The 19,645-nt window shown below is 36.3% G+C and overlaps 1 long non-coding RNA gene across 1 annotated transcript; it reads right to left on the minus strand.

The window, feature by feature from the left end:
- Positions 1-10,719: 10,719 nt before the first annotated feature.
- Positions 10,720-16,555, minus strand: LOC141362066 (uncharacterized). The gene is made up of 2 exons (XR_012368042.1): positions 15,358-16,555; positions 10,720-15,277 (listed from the first exon to the last, which is right to left on the minus strand). It is a non-coding gene; the product is annotated as an uncharacterized lncRNA (long non-coding RNA).
- Between the last annotated feature and the right edge of the window lie 3,090 nt (positions 16,556-19,645).

Here is a 19,645-nt window from a genome sequence, read left to right on the forward strand (position 1 = left end):
GAGCTAAAAATCTGTCTCTGCTGAGACCGGGTGACACCGTTCTTACCAAGGTGGACCATGAGAAGGTCTGGGCTTTGCCAGCAGTGATTAGGCAGGAAAGTGTAACACCTCGTTCCTATGTCATTGAGACAGAACAAGGAGCAGCACTGAGACGTAACCGACGTCATTTGCAAGCTGTACCAACACCAACCCTGATAACCAAACAGACTGTGGACGCAAATCCACCACAAACACAAGGGTCTGTTGATTTTCAGCCTACTCATACTGATGCAACGGTGTCTGTACCAGCCCAAACATGCGGGAAAACATTGCCTGACCCAAAGTCTGGACTGATGCTAACTAGGTTTGGACGAGTCAGTAAGCCTGTTGTCAGGCTTGATCTGTGAGGACTTTGAATGCCTTATGCTCAGTTACTGGTTGCGCTACCTGGTTAAAGGGTGCACTTTTCTGATACTAAACCTGTTTGTTCTGTTCTTTGGACTGATGGGTGTTTCAGTACGTGACTTCTGGGTTTTGGGTTATGTTTATGTGCGATTTATATATATCTATATATATTTCTATATATATGCTGTTTTGTTTTGCAGGGCATTTTGCTGTCGCAGGGTTACTGTGGACTGACGTCTATATGTTTGTTTACCTTTATGTGGCTAAATATATAACAAAAAAAAAAAAAAAAGGGGGGGAGATGTCATGTGATGGTGTAACACTGTTCCTTTAAGGGAGAGTGACGGCAGCACGGAAGAGGTGTGTCTAGGGGAAACTTGAGTTGTCTATACAGAGAGAGATTGTGGAGTTGTTGTAGCATGTTGTTAATAAACGAATGTTCATCTGAAGAAATCGCATATTAATGGTCATTTTACACACTCCACTTGCATCCGTCGTTGGGCTTGTGGGTGGTACCTTACAGCTTGGTGATCCCGACGTGATGACGTATACCACGGGACGTGATGACGTAGTACACCCGAACAAGTGACGTGGTACTCCAGGAAGCTTTCCAGCGCGACATTTCAACCATAACAGAGTATTCCATTCATCGCAAAATAGGAGTTTTAAACGTCTACCTTTCTGTCTGCAGCTGTGTTGGTAAGTTGATTTTATTTGCCTATTAGAAATGTTGAGGGTGAGCATAAACGCACCCGTATGTTGTAGAATGGGACGTTAAACTCCCATTGAAAGTCCGGAGAAATCCGGTTAGGCATGAAAATTGGAATAACAACACAGCTGTCAGAGAAATAATAACCTTGCGGATAAGGAAATAATATATTTCCTCGCGCTTCGAATCAAACATCATCTCCTGTGTTTACACTCTGTAGGAGTGAATATTACATGGACTAATGACTAAATGTTATCGTGGTACATTACACAAAGTCGTAAATTTGAGTCTAAAAGTGGAAACATCGCCGTGGCGATTATCTATTTGCTTCGTGGAACGATCTCGCAATTATATCGGAAAACCATAAAGTATTAGAATATCCGTGAATAATAAAAATCCAGTCGGATGACAAAACTCCGTGCCCAAGTCAATGCGTCCATGTATGTAAACAAACCTGCGCAAAACAGGCGATATTAACTCTGTTAATGGAAATACACAGCATGACAACAGCAGTGTAGATGAGAATAAATTCCCTTTGTTAGCAAATTAAAGATCTTTTGTTTGTTAAAGCAACGAAAGATAAACTTAAAATGGAGTAACATCTTCCAAATTTTATTCTGGTTCTCAAATAAGGGTTAACATTGAATTAATACAGTAATAACTACATTTAAACTCCCTGCATGAGATTTTTTGTTGTTCACAGCACATGTGCAACATTTAAAGGAACAAACTCCTTCAGAGTAAGAATTAACTTAATTAAAGTGATGGTGTTTAAACTACAGTGTACATTAAGGTGTTTGCATATGAGAAGTGGATTTCGAGTTTACATGATTGATATGACAAGAACAAATGTTCGTATTAATCTTTATAGGATCATTAAATGCAGCAAACTATACAGTTTACATACTATACATGATGAGTTAAGGAGATAATTGTAATTATGGAGAATGAAGGAGAGATGGAAGTGTATAAATGATTGAAGGCAGCATTCTTGGGGTTAGAGGTTCAGTGCATGCAGAGTGGAACTAAATGTTGGATATTAAGCAAGTAGGGAGATAGAGATTTGTAACAAATCGATTGATATGGATTGATTAGGAGTGATTTTGTTAAAGAACACTCAGAACTGGATAAGTGTAGATAGAATGGAACCAGGAAGTTTTGTTACAATTCCTTAATTAATGCAGGATTTCTCATTGTGTAAATAAGGTAAATTGAGGTAAAGCTTTGACTGATGCACAGCAAAATAATGATGAAACTGCTAAAATGGTCAATAAAACACCTGTGATCAGAAAGTTTCACCACTAAGATCAAAGGGCTTTAACCCCCTCTCAGAAAAGATCTGCTGTTTCTCCTTGATTCAAGGGAAATATTTTTAGCTTGGTTGTAACACATAAAATACATCATTATTTTCTGTGAATCAATCAAAGTGATTTAAGGCAATGATTTAACATGATATACAGTACAGCGGTGTTAAAAGTTCTAGGCCTAGTCCTTTCTTTATGAGATTATGGGAATTGTCAAATAAACAATTTAGTCCAGTTGTCTAGAGATTGTTGAAGCTGAGTCTTTGTTTCTCTATGAGATTGTGGAAATTGTTAAAGAGCAATTTGTTGTCTAATTGTCTAAAGATTGTGAAAATCATAAAAATAGAGCTTATAGCTGAGTCCTGAGATCACAGCAGGAATACAGAATTCCTGTTTAAAGTGAATCAGTGGGAGCTAGTAAAAGTGTTTTTAGACCTCTGTATGTCTTCAGGCTAAAAGTTTATGACTTTAAAATCTATAACAAAATTTGTGTGTATGTGCTGCGGTGCATTGCATCCTAAAAACAACAGAGAACTGTTGCTGTTAGTAGACCTGTTAATGCAGCTGCTACTGCAGGGTCAATTCACAGAAATGTGCTCTCAATTTTGCAAAAGTACCATCATTCTAGAAGCCCTTGAGACCAGTTATAACATTTATTTTAATTAATATTATTTTTAATATAATGTAATTTATATTATAATTACATTATAATATATATTATATTATAATGGCCAGACAGGCCTAATATGGTGAAAAATGATGCATTACATGCATTTCAAACTTACATGATTAAAACCCACAAAAAGGCCCAGGGAATATTTAGATTCAGATTTATTTGGTCCACTATCTCGTGCCAAAACGGGGGTATGTGTATGTTTTTTGCTTGTTGTTCGTTTTGTGGTTTATTGTTGTTTCGTTTTGTGGTTTATTGTTGTTTGTTTGTTTGTTGTTGTTTGTTTGTTGTTGTTTGGCTTTGTTTTTTGCTTTGCAGGAACACTGATAATATCATGGCACAAGATAGCAAACCAAACAACTCTTTTATAAATTTGAAACATCAATTTAAACTGAATCTGATCAGTCAATGTACTTTTATAGTTGGTTAAAACTGTGGGAAATGTTAAATCATCAGAAATTACAGTCCTACAGGTCACAGAGATTGAAAAGTTTAATAGTGTGTACCATAAACAGACATCACAGCAGTTAAACATATGAGCTGACGGTACTGAGAACAACTCAGAGTAAAGCCATTTAAGTTTAAGATTAAAAAGTTAATCCAGAAATTTCCCCAGCAAAACTGGGACTTCTTATGCTCACAGTTTAAATGCAAATGCAGTTTATGGTGTTATACACACTCATACTAAAACAACATAGTCAAATATAACAGAAAATTCCCAACTTAATCTGGCCTCTGAAATTAATTTGCAGAAAGTAATGATACAAATCTTCTTACCAGGAAGAATTTACACCCTAATGCATTGCTGTCATTGATAGCTGTGTGATAGTGACATCATTTTAAACTTAAGATGATGCCATGTCTTAATGCAAATTGCCCAAAATTTTAGAAATTAATGTTTCTTTGTCTGTTATCTTAACTTTTTTCCTTTCAGGTGGATTACTATGACTCCTTAAGAGTCCTGAAACTAGAGACGTGTCTGAGCCCAAATACAGGCACAAACCTAAAATGCAGGAGGTGGGTGTGATAATGCTTTGTGGGGTCATACACATCTCACAGTAATAAACTACTATATTCATTATATGACCTCCCGATGTAGCATCGGAACTAAAATTTTGCAACACAGATTACTTTAGGTTAGAATCCACCCACTTCCAGGCATGAACATGTAATGCACATATTTTCACCATTGCAACAACATAACACTGCGACCTGGTATAAGTTTTAAAACTATCCAGGCTTAAAACATCACACATATGTATGATTAATGACTTACAATCCAAACTCTAGAGTTTGTCATACATGCAAACCCATTTAGCATCTCACACATAGGAGAGAAAATTGATTTTAATTTCATGGTAATATAAACTATTGGGTCAATTTTCTCTTGAACTACATGAAACATTTCAGTGTGCATGGAACATATGTATGGTTATAGTCACACATCAATTGTTTTGTCTCTAATGGTACAAATACAGGTAAAATACGAACTATTAATTGATTACATAAGACCTATTTCAGATTAAAATAAGTAAGTGAAGAATGAAATGGCTAGCATGGCTGCAGACATGTCTAAACATTTCAAACTTTACAAAATGGTTATATTTGAAGTGCTGGCACTTCTAATGATCAATCACATTAATCAGACACCTTACCATTGAATGTGACTAAACCAACATATATGTACAGAATTATTTGACAACATGCAAAGAATTATTGACAATGGATAAATAAGAAATTCAGAAATTATTTGATTTAAGTTTAAGTTGTCTGGGTATGTTTTAAGTACTTAATTGAATTTTTAGATATACATGGTTAACTTGCATTTCAAGGTTTTGAGTAATTCTATTATTATTAAAATTATAAATATATCATATTATATATACTTTAGTATAAATATCTGTATTTTTTATACATATAATTTACATTTATTTGTATTATATTTGAATGGTATTGTTATTATATGCTTTAATGATGTATACCACTGGTAAATATGCTAGTTAAAATAACTTTTGCCACTCTCCCTTTAAAATACACAGATTATATCAAAATTCCACTCTATGTTCAATATGCATAGTAGTGAAGAGTTTGGTAATGGGATCACCTTTTGGGACAAATTATTTTGAAAAAGGAAAGGAGACCTTATTTACCATTCGCACCAATATCATGAAACATCTAATAATGTCATGTGTTATTGTAATCCAAGGAAAGTCAAGTTCGTCAGTGTTCAGTCATTTCATGGTCATGTGTCTTATATTCTAATTCCCTCTCATACAGTGGTGCATTCTCAGTGTGAGGAATTCCTTCACCTACGGAGGTCTGACTTTTCTATCAAAAAAATACCTTCTGCCAATAGGTAACAGAGGACTGTTCAAAAGGTCAGGAAAATATCCAGGGGAGGACCCCATTAGAGACAGATGCTTCTAAATGTTGAGAGGAGACAGCTTCCATGAACAGAGCACATGCGTTTGGCTGACACAATGGACTTTGTACAACAAATTTCAACCAGATCCATTTGGGAGATTATCTAACTACGAGAACCACAGAGATTCTGTCCATCACAGACACCTGTTCAGCACAGTTAAGTTCCTGCTTTGATATCTGCAGGCATTGTTTAACATTACAGGTGTTCATCTTGAAAAGACTGTTACATTTACAAAGGACGTATGGAGACCCAAGAAGTCCACCCAAAATGACCCCTTGGGTTCTCTGACAGTTTCCCAATGGTCAGGGGAGGAGATGTAGGACAGGTGGACAAGTTTTGGTTTTGGAGCTGGACCATAAAACAATAAAAAACACATTCTGTGTCTATTTTTGAGAGACGTGTTGTCTCTCTCCACAGGGGTCACGGATACACAGGAACTGATCTGTATTTCACCCCCTCTCTCTTCTCCTTTAAGGTTTTGGTTACTGGAAATATACTAAACACATGTAACATTGGCAGTGTTGGGGTTAGTTACTCAAAAAAGTAATATATTACTTATTACATATTACTCTCAAAAATAGTAATGCCTTACTTTACTTTATTACTCCCTGGAGCAAGTAACTAGTTATATTACTAGTTATATTACTAGTTACATTTTTTTTCTGGGCAAGAATGTTTATTTGGGCAAGCCACGGCCAAGAAAACATCCAAACACAAAACTCCCAAATCAATAAAAATTTACAATTTTATTAGATTAAATTTGATAACAATTTACTCATTCAAAATACAGCGATGACAACAGGTTGCAATTATTTTTAGATGGACACCTTTAAATGGACAGCTGATAAAATAATGACGGTTCACAATAAATTATTTCCTGATTAAGACTTCCAAGAGTTCTGTATTCTTAGCAGGGGGATACCATGATGTTAGTGCACATTATTTACCCACCCACTATACACAGCAATGCACAGCAAATTCATCCAACACCCAAACATATAAATATATCAATTTAACACTGCAAAGTAATAAATACACAATCAATTCAATAAATATCATTAATATCACTCAAGCTAAAGACACAGCCTTCGTCAATTACGGTAAAATTGATATACAAAATTGATGGGATAAACAACCTGCACGCAACCCCTGTTTACATACAAACAAACAATGAAATGAGCGCCGGGAGACCGTGGCATAACCTCACATTCATCAAGGTCTCCACGGCGAGAAAACCCACCGTAAATACACCACCTTTTAATACAACATAAAAATTACTGCTGGCTTCCTTACCCGCTACCGGACGTGGGGCACAGCGTTCGGAGAAACATTAAAGAGTGTGCACTTCACCGTAAAGTTATTTTCCTTCCGTTGAACATAATAAAATAATGACTGAATCTCCTCCCGTCGTAACTAGCGAACCTTCCTCTGAAAAAAAGCTTGCCATTGTTGACGCTTCCATTTTCCCGATCTGTTACTTTGTAACGCGTTACACCCAACACTGAACATTGGATATATCATATGTTGTGATGCTACAAAGGTTTCATCTTCATGTTTGGTGTTGTTTTAAAGGTCATGGTGCGATGGTTAAAAAGGTCTAATTTCTATAATGCTAAGAGAAAGTATATCAAAGTTTAAAACTTAAGACATAATCTGTACTCCTGTGATGGGTGTCAACTCATGAGGAGATCTAGATTACAGATGGTTAACAGTCCCATTTGGTGCTCCTTCAGGTCACGAGAACCGACCAACCAAATCCTGTTTTGAGATTTTATTATTCTTTGTCTCATTCTGTGTATATAAGGTGGCTTGGCAAGAGACTCTGGGAAGTATTCTTTAGTAAGAATCTTCCCCACACTTTGGGTGTGTGTATTCAGACATTATGGAAGTATTCTTTAGCAAGAATCTTCCCCACACTTTGGGTGTGTGTATTCAGACATTATGGAAGTATTCTTTAACAAGAATCTTTCTAAACCATTTTGGGTATATTATATTCACGATGGAAGTACTCTGTAGCCAGAGTGTCTATTGCCAGGTATGACTTTGTAACTTTTGCAACTGTTGATCATTTTAATTAATTGGAATTGAATCAAATTCTGTATGATATTGTTTAATTTATGTTTGAAGCTGAAACCTGCCTGGTATAATAAATTGTTACATTTGATTCATCTGAATTCTTCAGGAATTGTATTGATTTATTTTAATTCTTTCAGAAATTATTATTTCCAGTAGATTAGAAGGAGTCTGATATTACCGCAAAATAAGTATGTCATGATATGTACACACTGGTGTTTTGATGTTGAATGGAGCAGGTAGCACATTCACCAGGACTCTCAGATTTATGTCTATCACCTGCCTTAGCAAGTTGCATGATCGTGACTAAAGTAACTATTTTTATGATCGGAGCAAGCATGGGGCGGTGTTGTGGTTTTCCTTTTCCTCAAATGAAACAATCTTCAGTCTTAGGTTCTGATTTCAAGAGATAGACTTTTATTTTCCGGACAAAATAATAAGCCGAGCCTGCCTGATGAAACCTCCCAGAACCAGCCTGGCCGGCCTGGGAGGGATCTCAAAACCAGTCTGAACCTCTGAGCCAGGCTTGGTAAATATATATGGTCTTTGTCCCTCCCCTCCATATGCTTTAACAATATGTTTCTGTTCAGGCAAGACCCACATGACATTCCTCAGACCAGTGTCTTGTTCCCATGACCTATTTGCCCTTTGGCTGAAACCCTTTGTGCCTGTTCAGATGGCTCTTTAAACTACCATGAAACCTGATCACACACAGCTGTTCTTAAATCCACACAGAGATAAACTCCTGACTCACATACAGCCTAACACATGACATAATGCATAACTTCATGGAAAACAAATTGCATGTGATTATAATGGTAAACTCATATTCATCATATTCATGTAGATTGGGATTAAAATAAAACTTCTTCATAATCCCCGCTCTGAGGCTTAATTTAGCCTCACCTTTCCTGTTTATTTTAATCCGGAGTGCAGTTTCATAATTCAGCGTTTCAATTATTAATATCTTGTGGCTAAAGAAAGCCACTATACCTTACCAATTACTGAATTATGCCACTGCACTTCGAACTATGGACAATAAGACAAACATCTTTCCATTCTCATTTTGACTTGAATGTAAAAGTAAAAGTACTTAAGCCCTAAACAGTTTGTGCGCAATTGGTTCTACGCTTACAGTTATCATTTTAGCTATGTAGAGTATATGATAAAGCATCGTAAATGTAAATTCAACGTTAATGAATCCAAGTAAAAAATAATAAAAACACAAGTAAAGTATGCATAATAAACACAAAATAAATGTTAAAGTAAAAAAATAATAAAAACACAAGTAAAGTATGCATAATAAACACAAAATAAATGTTAAAGATTAATGTTCAAATTGAAAACGAGTAAATATAACTAATTGATACTGAATTGAAGCATAAAAACTCAAAAATTAAGTATAATAAACAAGTATAAATGTAAGTTAATTCAAATAAACAAAGTAAAGAGCAATAACCAATAATAAAACTAGGTAAAGATGGCATCAAAAACACAAATAAATGTAGATTAACTCGAATAACATAATAAAATGTGAACCACTAATATACTGAGTAAAGATTGCAACACAAATGAAAGTAAATTACTCCAAATAAAACAATTAAATGTAAATAACCAATAATAAACTAATTAAAGATTGCATATTACACGCATAAATGTAATTAATTCAAATAAAACTAGTAAATGGAAATAACCCATAATACAACTAAGTAAATCATCCATAATAATTCTTGATCACAATTTAAATTAATTTTTCCATCCTCATCAGAGGTGCTTGAATTCTCGTTTACTATTTGTAAATTCATTACTGTCTTGTAACGTAATTCCTGATAACATTCTTGTTGATTTCAAGTAAATTTTTCCATCATATTTTAAATTTCATTTGGTTCTTTAACCAGACACCAATGCCTCATTTACCCACTAACCTCTAATTAAAATTGATTCAGTGTATGTTATCATGTATTTCTAATGGCTGCATCTAGTTGTTATCCTAAGATATAAATTAATGCCTTATTTGTAAACTTAATAATCTACTTTTTGATTGTAGTACTGTACATAATTTATTTATTCTGTATTCTTATTCTGACAAAACTTTATTAAATTCCTTATTTAGCTTAATCCCATGCCTGAATCTAATTTGGTATCCATTTGGTTGATCAACAGAATCTACATATAATTGATGATTAATTGTTGTGTTCATCCTTTTATAAGGATTCTAAATACCCTTCTTTTGTAGTGATTTCTTGTCTCCATCATATTTAAGTACTTTTTCTCTCCCTCCTAATGAGGTCAAGCATTTTCTTTTTCTATAAATTCAAAATAATTCTCCAATCGATATGATTGGATCTTCAAATATCTTCAATGTATATGTTTCTCTGATTTGATTATATTATTCTTCTAATAGCATTTCTCTTCTCACTTTTACACCTTAAGTTATATGTTTTGATGTCTTCATAATAGATCTAGAGGTTTTTTAGTTGATTCATTCAAAATTCCTGTTATAAAACATTTCCTATTTAATTTCCTTAAGTCTATAATTCCATAAGGCTTATATTTTCTTGATTGTAATCTTACTGTACCATTCAGAATTTTACTGTACCATTCTGAAATATCTATCATTCCTTTTTTATTTTTAGTGTTATTTACTACCATTGACACAAATTTCCAAATTGTGGCCTATAAGATGTATTTTTAAACTCAGAATTTCCCAAAAGACCTAAATATTATCCAGATAAGTTGACCTTAAACTTTTTCTCGTAACCCATAAGAATTCTTGTTGAATTTATCACCCTATTTATGTGGACTTTAAATTGTTATTACCTTATTAAAAGCTGGTTTAGTTTAAAGCATAAAAAGCAACTTTGTGAGCATATTTCCTTAACTTTAAATATTCTCCATTTGTATCATTGTTATCTTTGGGATGTTTCCCATAAAATGTCCACCTTAAGTTCTCTGTTTAATGTCTCTATGTTTTCAGTCTTTCTTTCAGATTCTGTTCCTTTGAATTTATTGCAGATCTTTCACTGGGCCTTGTTTAAGGCAAAAGTCCATCGCCATGAAGTTTAATTGACTGTAGCAATGCAAATCTTCTGTAGTAATCAGCTTCATTTTTTAATTGACTGTAGCAATGCAAATGTTCTGTAGTAATCAGTTTCGTTTTTTTTTTTTAATTCAATTTCTTTTGACAATTTCTCTTTTTCACTTTTTCCTCTCGGTGTTCAAAACTTTGCTCTCCATCCGTCGGTATACTTGAATTGCTTTAACTTTGATTTGGTTTTGATGTTTCTTCTTTCATATCATTGGCATTCTTTCTCCTTCTCTCCTTCCTACGAGCTCTGCTACATTGACTGCTCCTCCCACTTGGACATTCTGGAGCTGGTCTCATCTTGTCTCCCCCAGTTAGGCGCCCTGTGGCCGTGTTTGGCCTCCTCCGACCTCTCGAACCTCAGATAAGCTAGATCATCTCGCACAAGGAGTCATGTTTCTCATCTCCTCCTCCACTCCTTTCAGCTTTTTCTGTACACAAATAACTCAATACATAGACAATTAGTTTGTTCATATAACACTTAATTCCAGATGTTTTTACAATACGCATAGGTCTATCGGCGAATATTTCATGCAGTGTTAAAGGTGTACGTTTGTTAGTTTAGGTAAAACATAAGTTCTGTTATGATTAGTATTTTCACACATTTTGTTAAGTATGGCTTTGATGATTATTCCTTTTCTATACCTTTTTATCCACCATCCTTTGTGATTATAGATGATAGTCAAATTTTTCTTCTCTCTTATCCGTCACTTCAATTTTTCCCTTCTTATCTCAACTCAAAATCTTTATTCTTCTCATGAATCAAATAATTCATTTTCATTCCACTTATTCACCCCATGTACATCTATGATAATAATATTTATGACTGAGATTTCTCACTTCTTATACAATCTAAAAAGATCTCCTGACACTCTGAGGCCCTTTTTAGCTTCCCCATCTGTTTGCCCATGCTGGCAAATGAACTGTTCTCCTGTGTCCCTATAACTCAATAACAACCAATCATTTTATCAACTTTTTAGCATTAATCAACCAAATTAACTTTCCGCATGTTGTAATAGTAGTTCATCCATTCTAAACCTGTATAATATTTTCCCTTATAATTAAATACGTAAATGCAAGTATCTACTTCTTATGCAAATCCTAATTCACAGTAAAAATGTTTATCAAATGGAGAAACACTTGTAACCAAAGTATGTAATTTTTTGGATCATCAATCTTTTCTTGTCATTAATTGCTCTTAAATCGTGACTAGATACAATTTAGATTTATTTCCTTAAATTGTATGTTTGTTACAATAATTAGTTATTTCTTTTTTCTATTCTCACAGCTTTTTCTTGTTTACCTATTATAGTATCCTATGGTGTTTTTTTTTCAATTTATTTCTTTTATCTATTTTATTTTCCTTTCTGCCATAGCTGTTCGATGCCATTTATATTTGCTTTTTAGCTTAGTACCATCATTGGAGTTCTAACTTCCTCTGTAGAATACCAAATTCAAACCCCCCAATTTTCATTATGCATTTCTTCCTGTCAGATTAATAGGAGTCTGATTTGATTTCAGAAAAGGTAGTTACACCTAACAGCATAAGTTCTTGATCAGCCTTTACATTTGTCTAGCTGATTTTCACCTAAAGATTGTATGTGTCCCTACAGTTATAAAGTCCTTTGCTAAACATTGAACGGCTGTTTCACTCTTTCCCCTCTTTCACTCAAAGGCTCGTATGAAAATGAAAAAGTATAGTCCAGTTTTTCTCTTGTCTCCAAGAACAATATTGTCTTTGTGGGTCTCTTTCTGGATTCCACTCAGTCTTTTTTTTTCCGTGCAGTGCCCCCTTCACTGCTTGAGATCAGTTATAGTCCCATTCTTGTAGGATGTGTTCTCAGTCCAGTTTATGAGTTCTCCTGTCTTTGCAACTCCAACACTTTGATGTCACACAGTTTTTGCCATTGTCTTTTCATCGCCAGCTTTTATTCACTTTCTTGAATGTCAAAGGATCAGAATGATCAGCCCACAAGGTTTTAGCTTGACCCATGCAAAATATTGCCTTTTGATTTAAAATAAAATTTATTTTGTGACCACCTTCCATCATCAGACGAAGACTCCTCTCCATTTTGTAATAATTTATCTTTGTATAATTTATCTGTGTCATTCACCTTTTAATAATTTTCCTGTCCTTTTTATTTTTCTCTTTATTTCCACCTTTAATAACTTGGTCTCTACTTTTTTCTCTAATTTGTTGTTTTTTCTTTTCAAGGCTTTACTTCTGTCTTCCTGCTAGATTTTAATCTCACAATTCCCTTGAGCTATGGCTTTCCTTTTCCCTTTCTCTCTCTCTCCCTCTCTCTCTCTCTCTCTCTCTCTCTCTCTCTCTCTCTCTTTCTCCCTTTGAGCATTTCTTTGTCTGTTAATTATCTCCTCTTATCTTTCATTAGTTTATATTTTTATTTAGTTGTACTTCTCCTCACACAATGCCACATCAAATGTTTCCTCATTTGAACATCCAATTATTCTATTTTCTAATTCTCCACACAACAGTTGTTTAATCCTTATTTTTCCATTAATGTGACTGCCATAATCTTTCCTTTGCAATATAACACACCTTATATTTTATAGTTATTTCTCATTTAACCACTTCACAAACTTATTGTTTTTATTTATCCAATTTATATATTCTCCAAATAATTACTTAGATTTCCAATGTGTCTTTAAAATAAAATTTCCTTTATAATATTTTGTAGTGTTTCGTCAAATAGAATCAATACCTTCACCAACATCTGTCCTTTTTTGGACTAGCAATCTTTTCCTATTGAGCACATTTTTTTTATTTTAATCAATCATTTAAACGAATTATTTAATTTCTAGAATTAGCTGTATATTTCACTGTAATAACTAAAATATTTTTTTTTTTTTTTTTTTGACTACAATACCTCAGAACCACAATGTCTTCAACTCTAATCTTTAATACCCAGCATTTATAACTGCCTCTTATCCATAATCATATTCTTAGTCTTATTCACATACTTTCAAACTTTATCCCCTTTTTTATAGTTTTGAACAATCTTCACTCTTGTAACACAACACCTCTCTGTGGCCTCTACAGAGCAACAGAAGAAAGACACACCCACTGCTCACTCAGCCCCCACTCTTTCCATCTCATACATTCACACACAGACTCTTTATCACAGACACATTGCATTCTCACACAAATAAAATAAAACAACTCTATCTAGACTACCTGGCCAAATTCATCTTTCCACTACACTTCAGTCGACATGGAAAAGATTCACTTACACAATTTACCAATCCGACATGACAAATAAAACAAAAACAATATCTCTCATCAGCCCGGGCCTTCCAAAACAACAAAACAAATAACACATAGACCGTACCTGACCTGCAGGACTTTAATAACTCTTCTCTCCGAACCCCAACGTGTCTGCCCCGACACGGTAACACTCAGGTTCGCGAAACTTCTTAGGCATTTTCTCAACTTAACATTAAATCTTTATCCAAGCCACTCAACGACAAAAATAAAACAATAAAACTCATTCACACAACAAACCATCATCTGTCCTAGCACACATTCCTTTTGAAAATGAAACCCTTTATTCTTATAATTTAATCTCGTAATCTTTAATTTCCCCTTTTTATTCTTAAATTTGGAAGAGCATTTGTGATTTGACCACCACGAGCCATCTCAGGTGAACAATACAATCTTTAAACAAGCAAAACTGCTCATCTCTGTAGGTGGCCACCTGATTGCATTGTCCATTGAGAAAGCCAGCTGTGGTCTCAGGTTCTGTGCTCCTTTTGATGTCCCATCTGGTGTCAATTGTTTTTACCAAACCTTACATTTCAAATGTATGTTTGATAACTTATAAACCAAATTGTTAACCCAACCATTTTTCAGTTATAACCCATTAGCATTTATTTCTTTATTTATTTATTTTTTAGGGCTCATTCTTCCACACTCTAACACAGTAACCATCCCCCATACACTCAAAGGACAGCACTTACACCCCCCTTAACAGCCCACAGAGAGACTGCCTAAGGGAAACTTTCTCCCGGCCTGCCAGATGCACGCTCACATTTATCTCACTATCAAACAAAATCTGCAGCTGCATACATACACACTCAAACACAAATTATTAAACAAATAACCAATCGTTAATTCACATAACGATTCAAACTTTTATCCGTTCTCTTAACTTAAACCTCTACGTCATCCTTTTCCCCGATAGACGCAGCATATGCAACCTTGCATACAAACTCTTACGCGTTTTCTTAACTTAAACCTCTACGTCATCCTTTTCCCCGATAGACGCAGCATATGCAACCTTGCATACAAACTCTTACGCGTTCTCTTTTACTTAAACCTCTACGTCATCCTTTTCCCCGATAGACGCAGCATATGCAACCTTGCATACAAAACTCTTACGCGTTCTCTTTTCCTTAAACCTCTACGTCATCATTTTCCCCGATAGACGCAGCATATGCAACCTTGCATACAAACTCTTACGCGTTCTCTTTTACTTAAACCTCTACGTCATCCTTTTCCCCGATAGACGCAGCATATGCAACCTTGCATACAAAACTCTTACGCGTTCTCTTTTCCTTAAACCTCTACGTCATCATTTTCCCCGATAGACGCAGCATATGCAACCTTGCATACAAACTCTTACGCGTTCTCTTAACTTAAACCTCTACGTCATCCTTTTCCCCGATAGACGCAGCATATGCAACCTTGCATACAAAACTCTTACGCGTTCTCTTAACTTAAAATCTGTTTCAATTTACCCTGATCATCAAAGCCAAAGCAAATTAATATAGATTCATGCATGCATGCCTTAATTAGATTGTACCCTTGAAATCAAAACCCCGTTCACCTATATGGTTCTTAAATTTAGAAGAGCTTAAATTTCTCACCACCTGGAGCAAATTCTGGCAAACAACACAAACCTAATTTAATAAGCAACAAGTGCTTACCTTATGGCCATACGTTGTTTGTGTTGCTCGTCAGGTTCGCCCAGGTGGTGTGACTGTCCAGCTCTTTTCTATCCCGGGTTTCGGCACCAAATGTTGTGGTTTTCCTTTTCCTCAAATGAAACAATCTTCAGTCTTAGGTTCTGATTTCAAGAGTTAGACTTTTATTTTCCGGACAAAATAAGAAGCCGAGCCTGCCTGATGAAACCTCCCAGAACCAGCCTGGCCGGCCTGGGAGGGATCTCAAAACCAGTCTGAACCTCTGAGCCAGGCTTGGTAAATATATATGGTCTTTGTCCCTCCCCTCCATATGCTTTAACAATATGTTTCTGTTCAGGCAAGACCCACATGACATTCCTCAGACCAGTGTCTTGTTCCCATGACCTATTTGCCCTTTGGCTGAAACCCTTTGTGCCTGTTCAGATGGCTCTTTAAACTACCATGAAACCTGATCACACACAGCTGTTCTTAAATCCACACAGAGATAAACTCCTGACTCACATACAGCCTAACACATGACATAATGCATAACTTCATGGAAAACAAATTGCATGTGATTATAATGGTAAACTCATATTCATCATATTCATGTAGATTGGGATTAAAATAAATCTTCTTCAGCGGCCAGACATAAAAATATTAGTTTACCCGGCAACCTCTGACTAAGATCAGAACTGGCAATTTTGTGTCCGTGAGATGTACGCAAACGGCCGGCGTATATCCTGTGCGATATCGGGTCCCTAATGAACGAATAATTAAGACTATGGGAATATATAAATAATCAAACATCTAAATTATGATAAACAGATAATTGGAATAATGCACAAAATTCTTAATATATTAAATTGGAGTCAGATTATAATTTAAACACAGAGATCAAAGAAATTAATTTAATCATGATATGGAATTATTCTTCTAGAAGCGCTGAGGAAGGAACGAACACGAGTTCCCTTCACCCACTCCACTTGCATCCGTCGTTGGGCTTGTGGGTGGTACCTTACAGTTTGCAGTCTCACTTTTGTCTTTTACGTCATCTGTGGTAGGCCTTGCATCCATGTGAGCTGACTTTGACCTCTGGCCTTTGCATTTTTACTTTGTGCTTGTGTCTTTTGCATGTGCCATTCACATTTAACACTCTCAGATGTTAAAGCCTGTGGGTTTGCAGTCTCACATTTGTCTTTTACATCATCTGTGGTAGGCCTTGCATCCATGTGAGCTGAATTTGACCACTGACCTTTGCATTGTAAGTATACAATTGTGTCTTTTGCATGTGCCATTCACATTTAACGCTCTCAGATGTTAAAGCATGTGTGTTTGCAGTCTCACTTTTGTCCTTTACACCATCTGTGGTAGGCCTTACAAGCACAAAGTAAAAATGCAAAGGCCAGAGGTCAAAGTCAGCTCACATGGATGCAAGGCCTACCACAGATGGTGTAAAGGACAAATGTGAGACTGTAAACCTGCATGCTTTAACATCTGAGAGTGTTAAATGTGGATGGCACATGCAAAACACACAAGCACAAAGTAAAAATGCAAAGGCCAGAGGTCAAAGTCAGCTCACATGGATGCGTGTTTTGCATGTGCCATCCACATTTAACACTCTCAGATGTTAAAGCATGCAGGTTTACAGTCTCACATTTGTCTTTTACGTCATCTGTGGTAGGCCTTGCATCCAGGTGAGCTGAATTTGACCACTGACCTTTGCATTGTAAGTATACAATTGTGTCTTTTGCATGTGCCATTCACATTTAACACTCTCAGATGTTAATGCATGTGTGTTTGCATTCTTACTTTTGTATTTTACAGCATCGTTGGCAGGCCTGAATCCATGTTAACTGACTTTGACCTTTGACCTTTGCATTGTACCTATGTGCTTGTGTCTTTTGCATGTGCCATCCACATTTAACACTCTCAGATGTGGATTTGCAGTCTCACAATGCAAAGGTCAGAGGTCAAAGTCAGCTCACCTGGATGCGGGGCCTACCACAGACGATGTAAAAAACAAGTGTAAGTATATAATTGTGTCTTTTGCATGTGCCATTCAAATTTAACACTCTCAGATGTTAAAGCCTGTGGGTTTGTAGTCTCATGCTTGTCTTTTACATCGTCTGTGGTAGGCCTGCATCCAGGTGAGCTTACTTTGACCTCTGGCCTTTGCATTGTACCTATGTGCTTGTGTGTTTTGCAGGTTTTATTCACATTTAACACTTTCAGATGTTAATGCATGTGGGTTTGCAGTCTCACCTTTGCCTTTCTCTTTTGTTTTCTTTACCAGACACCTAAATCTGAGTGCCCACTGTGCCACAAGCACATAGTTTACTGATGTCTTAATGCTGCTCCACAACTCTCCTATCACATGCAATTAAACTGATCTGTTTCTCTCTTGCTTTTCCAGTTGAGCGAAATGATGCCAATTGTGGACTCTGTGTTTATGCTGCATGAAGAATTCAGTTGCATAACCAAATTTTCTTTTGGTTTGCAGTCTCACCTTTGTATTTTACAGCATCAGTGGCAGGCCTGCATCCAGGTGAGCTTACTTTGACCTCTGGCCTTTGCATTGTAACTATGTGCTTGTGAGCTGAATTTCACCTTTTAGCTGTGCATTTTTAAGGCAGACGCATCTACACTGTCCTTGTACTGCTTTTACATGCTCAATTGACAATGTCAAGTGATTTCCTTTCTCTTTTGTTTTCTTTACCAGACACCTAAATCTGAGTGCCCACTGTGCCACAAGCACATAGTAAATTTCAAGCAGCACCTGCAGGTGACACATTATATTAAAAACCTGGAGGAGCGCCAGTTGTGGCAAAAGTTGGCAAGGGGCAGGGTTGTCCTTGGTGGACAAACCTGCCCCTTGTGCAACCACTTTTATAAGTGTTTCGAAGCCCATCTAATGAAACGCCACGAAGATATGTCCGTAAGTAATTTGTGTTAGACATTTAATTAATTATTTGTGCTCAATGAAACTGTTACTCAACAAGGTTATTTTTCAGAGCGATGAGAAGAACAAAATTATCAAGCAGAAGAAGTGGGAGGTCACCATGAGGGCCTTGGCGGAGCTGGCATCCAGCAAACCTGCCATCCCCTTGGTGACCTTGGTGGAGCTGCAGGAAAGTGGAAGTAGGTCCTAGTTTTTTACTGATGTCTTAATGCTGCTCCACAACTCTCCTATCACATGCAATTAAACTGATCTGTTTCTCTCTTGCTTTTCCAGTTGAGCGAAATGATGCCTCCGCTGCCTCCGCTGCCTCCACCACTCCATCTCCCCCTCCATGTGAAATCCCTGCCACGCCTAATGTCACCTCCCCACCTGCCACCTTTTCCCTCAGCCCCACAATCACCTCCCCACCTGCCAACTTTTCCCTCAGCCCCACAGTCACCTCCCCACCTGCCACCTTTTCCCTCAGCCCCACTGTCACCTCCCCCCCTGCCACCTCAACTAGCCCTGATTTCCCCATGTCTTTCTCCCCCTTCTCTGAATTCCTTCCCACCTTCTCGCCTCCTCCTCCAACCCCCCCCCCCCCCCTTTAACCCAGACTCTATCAACTTGTCACCATGTGACTATTATATGGAAAGAACCCCCTCCCCTATAACAAGGGAGGGAGGCTGAACTAATCGAGGAGCTGTTGGGTAAGTCTTACGTGACAAGTGTAATCTTAGTGAGGGTACAATGTTCCAAAAATTAAACCATTGCTTTGTTTTATTGAAGGAATCCCTTGTGATGTGGGGAAGATTGAGGAGCAACCACGTAGGTGTTCAATTGTGGACTCTGTGTTTATGCTGCATGAAGAATTCAGTTGCATAACCAAATTTTCTTCTTCCTTTCAGAACAAGACATGGCGACAGAAATTGAGAAAACTTTAGGTTTTAGTTTTTTAGCAGATCTCGAATTTTAATTTAATTATTTTTTTTTAATCTGTGTTTTTTGATTGTAAATAGTTTTTAATATTGTTATGTTCTTATTTTTATGTTCTTGTTTTATTAATTATTCATTCTTGTTTTAGTGTTAATCTTAATTAAATTTTGTAAATAGTTTTTATATTGTAAT

The sequence above is a fragment of the Misgurnus anguillicaudatus genome, chromosome 25 (genome assembly GCF_027580225.2).
Source record: "Misgurnus anguillicaudatus chromosome 25, ASM2758022v2, whole genome shotgun sequence".
NCBI lineage: Eukaryota > Metazoa > Chordata > Actinopteri > Cypriniformes > Cobitidae > Misgurnus > Misgurnus anguillicaudatus.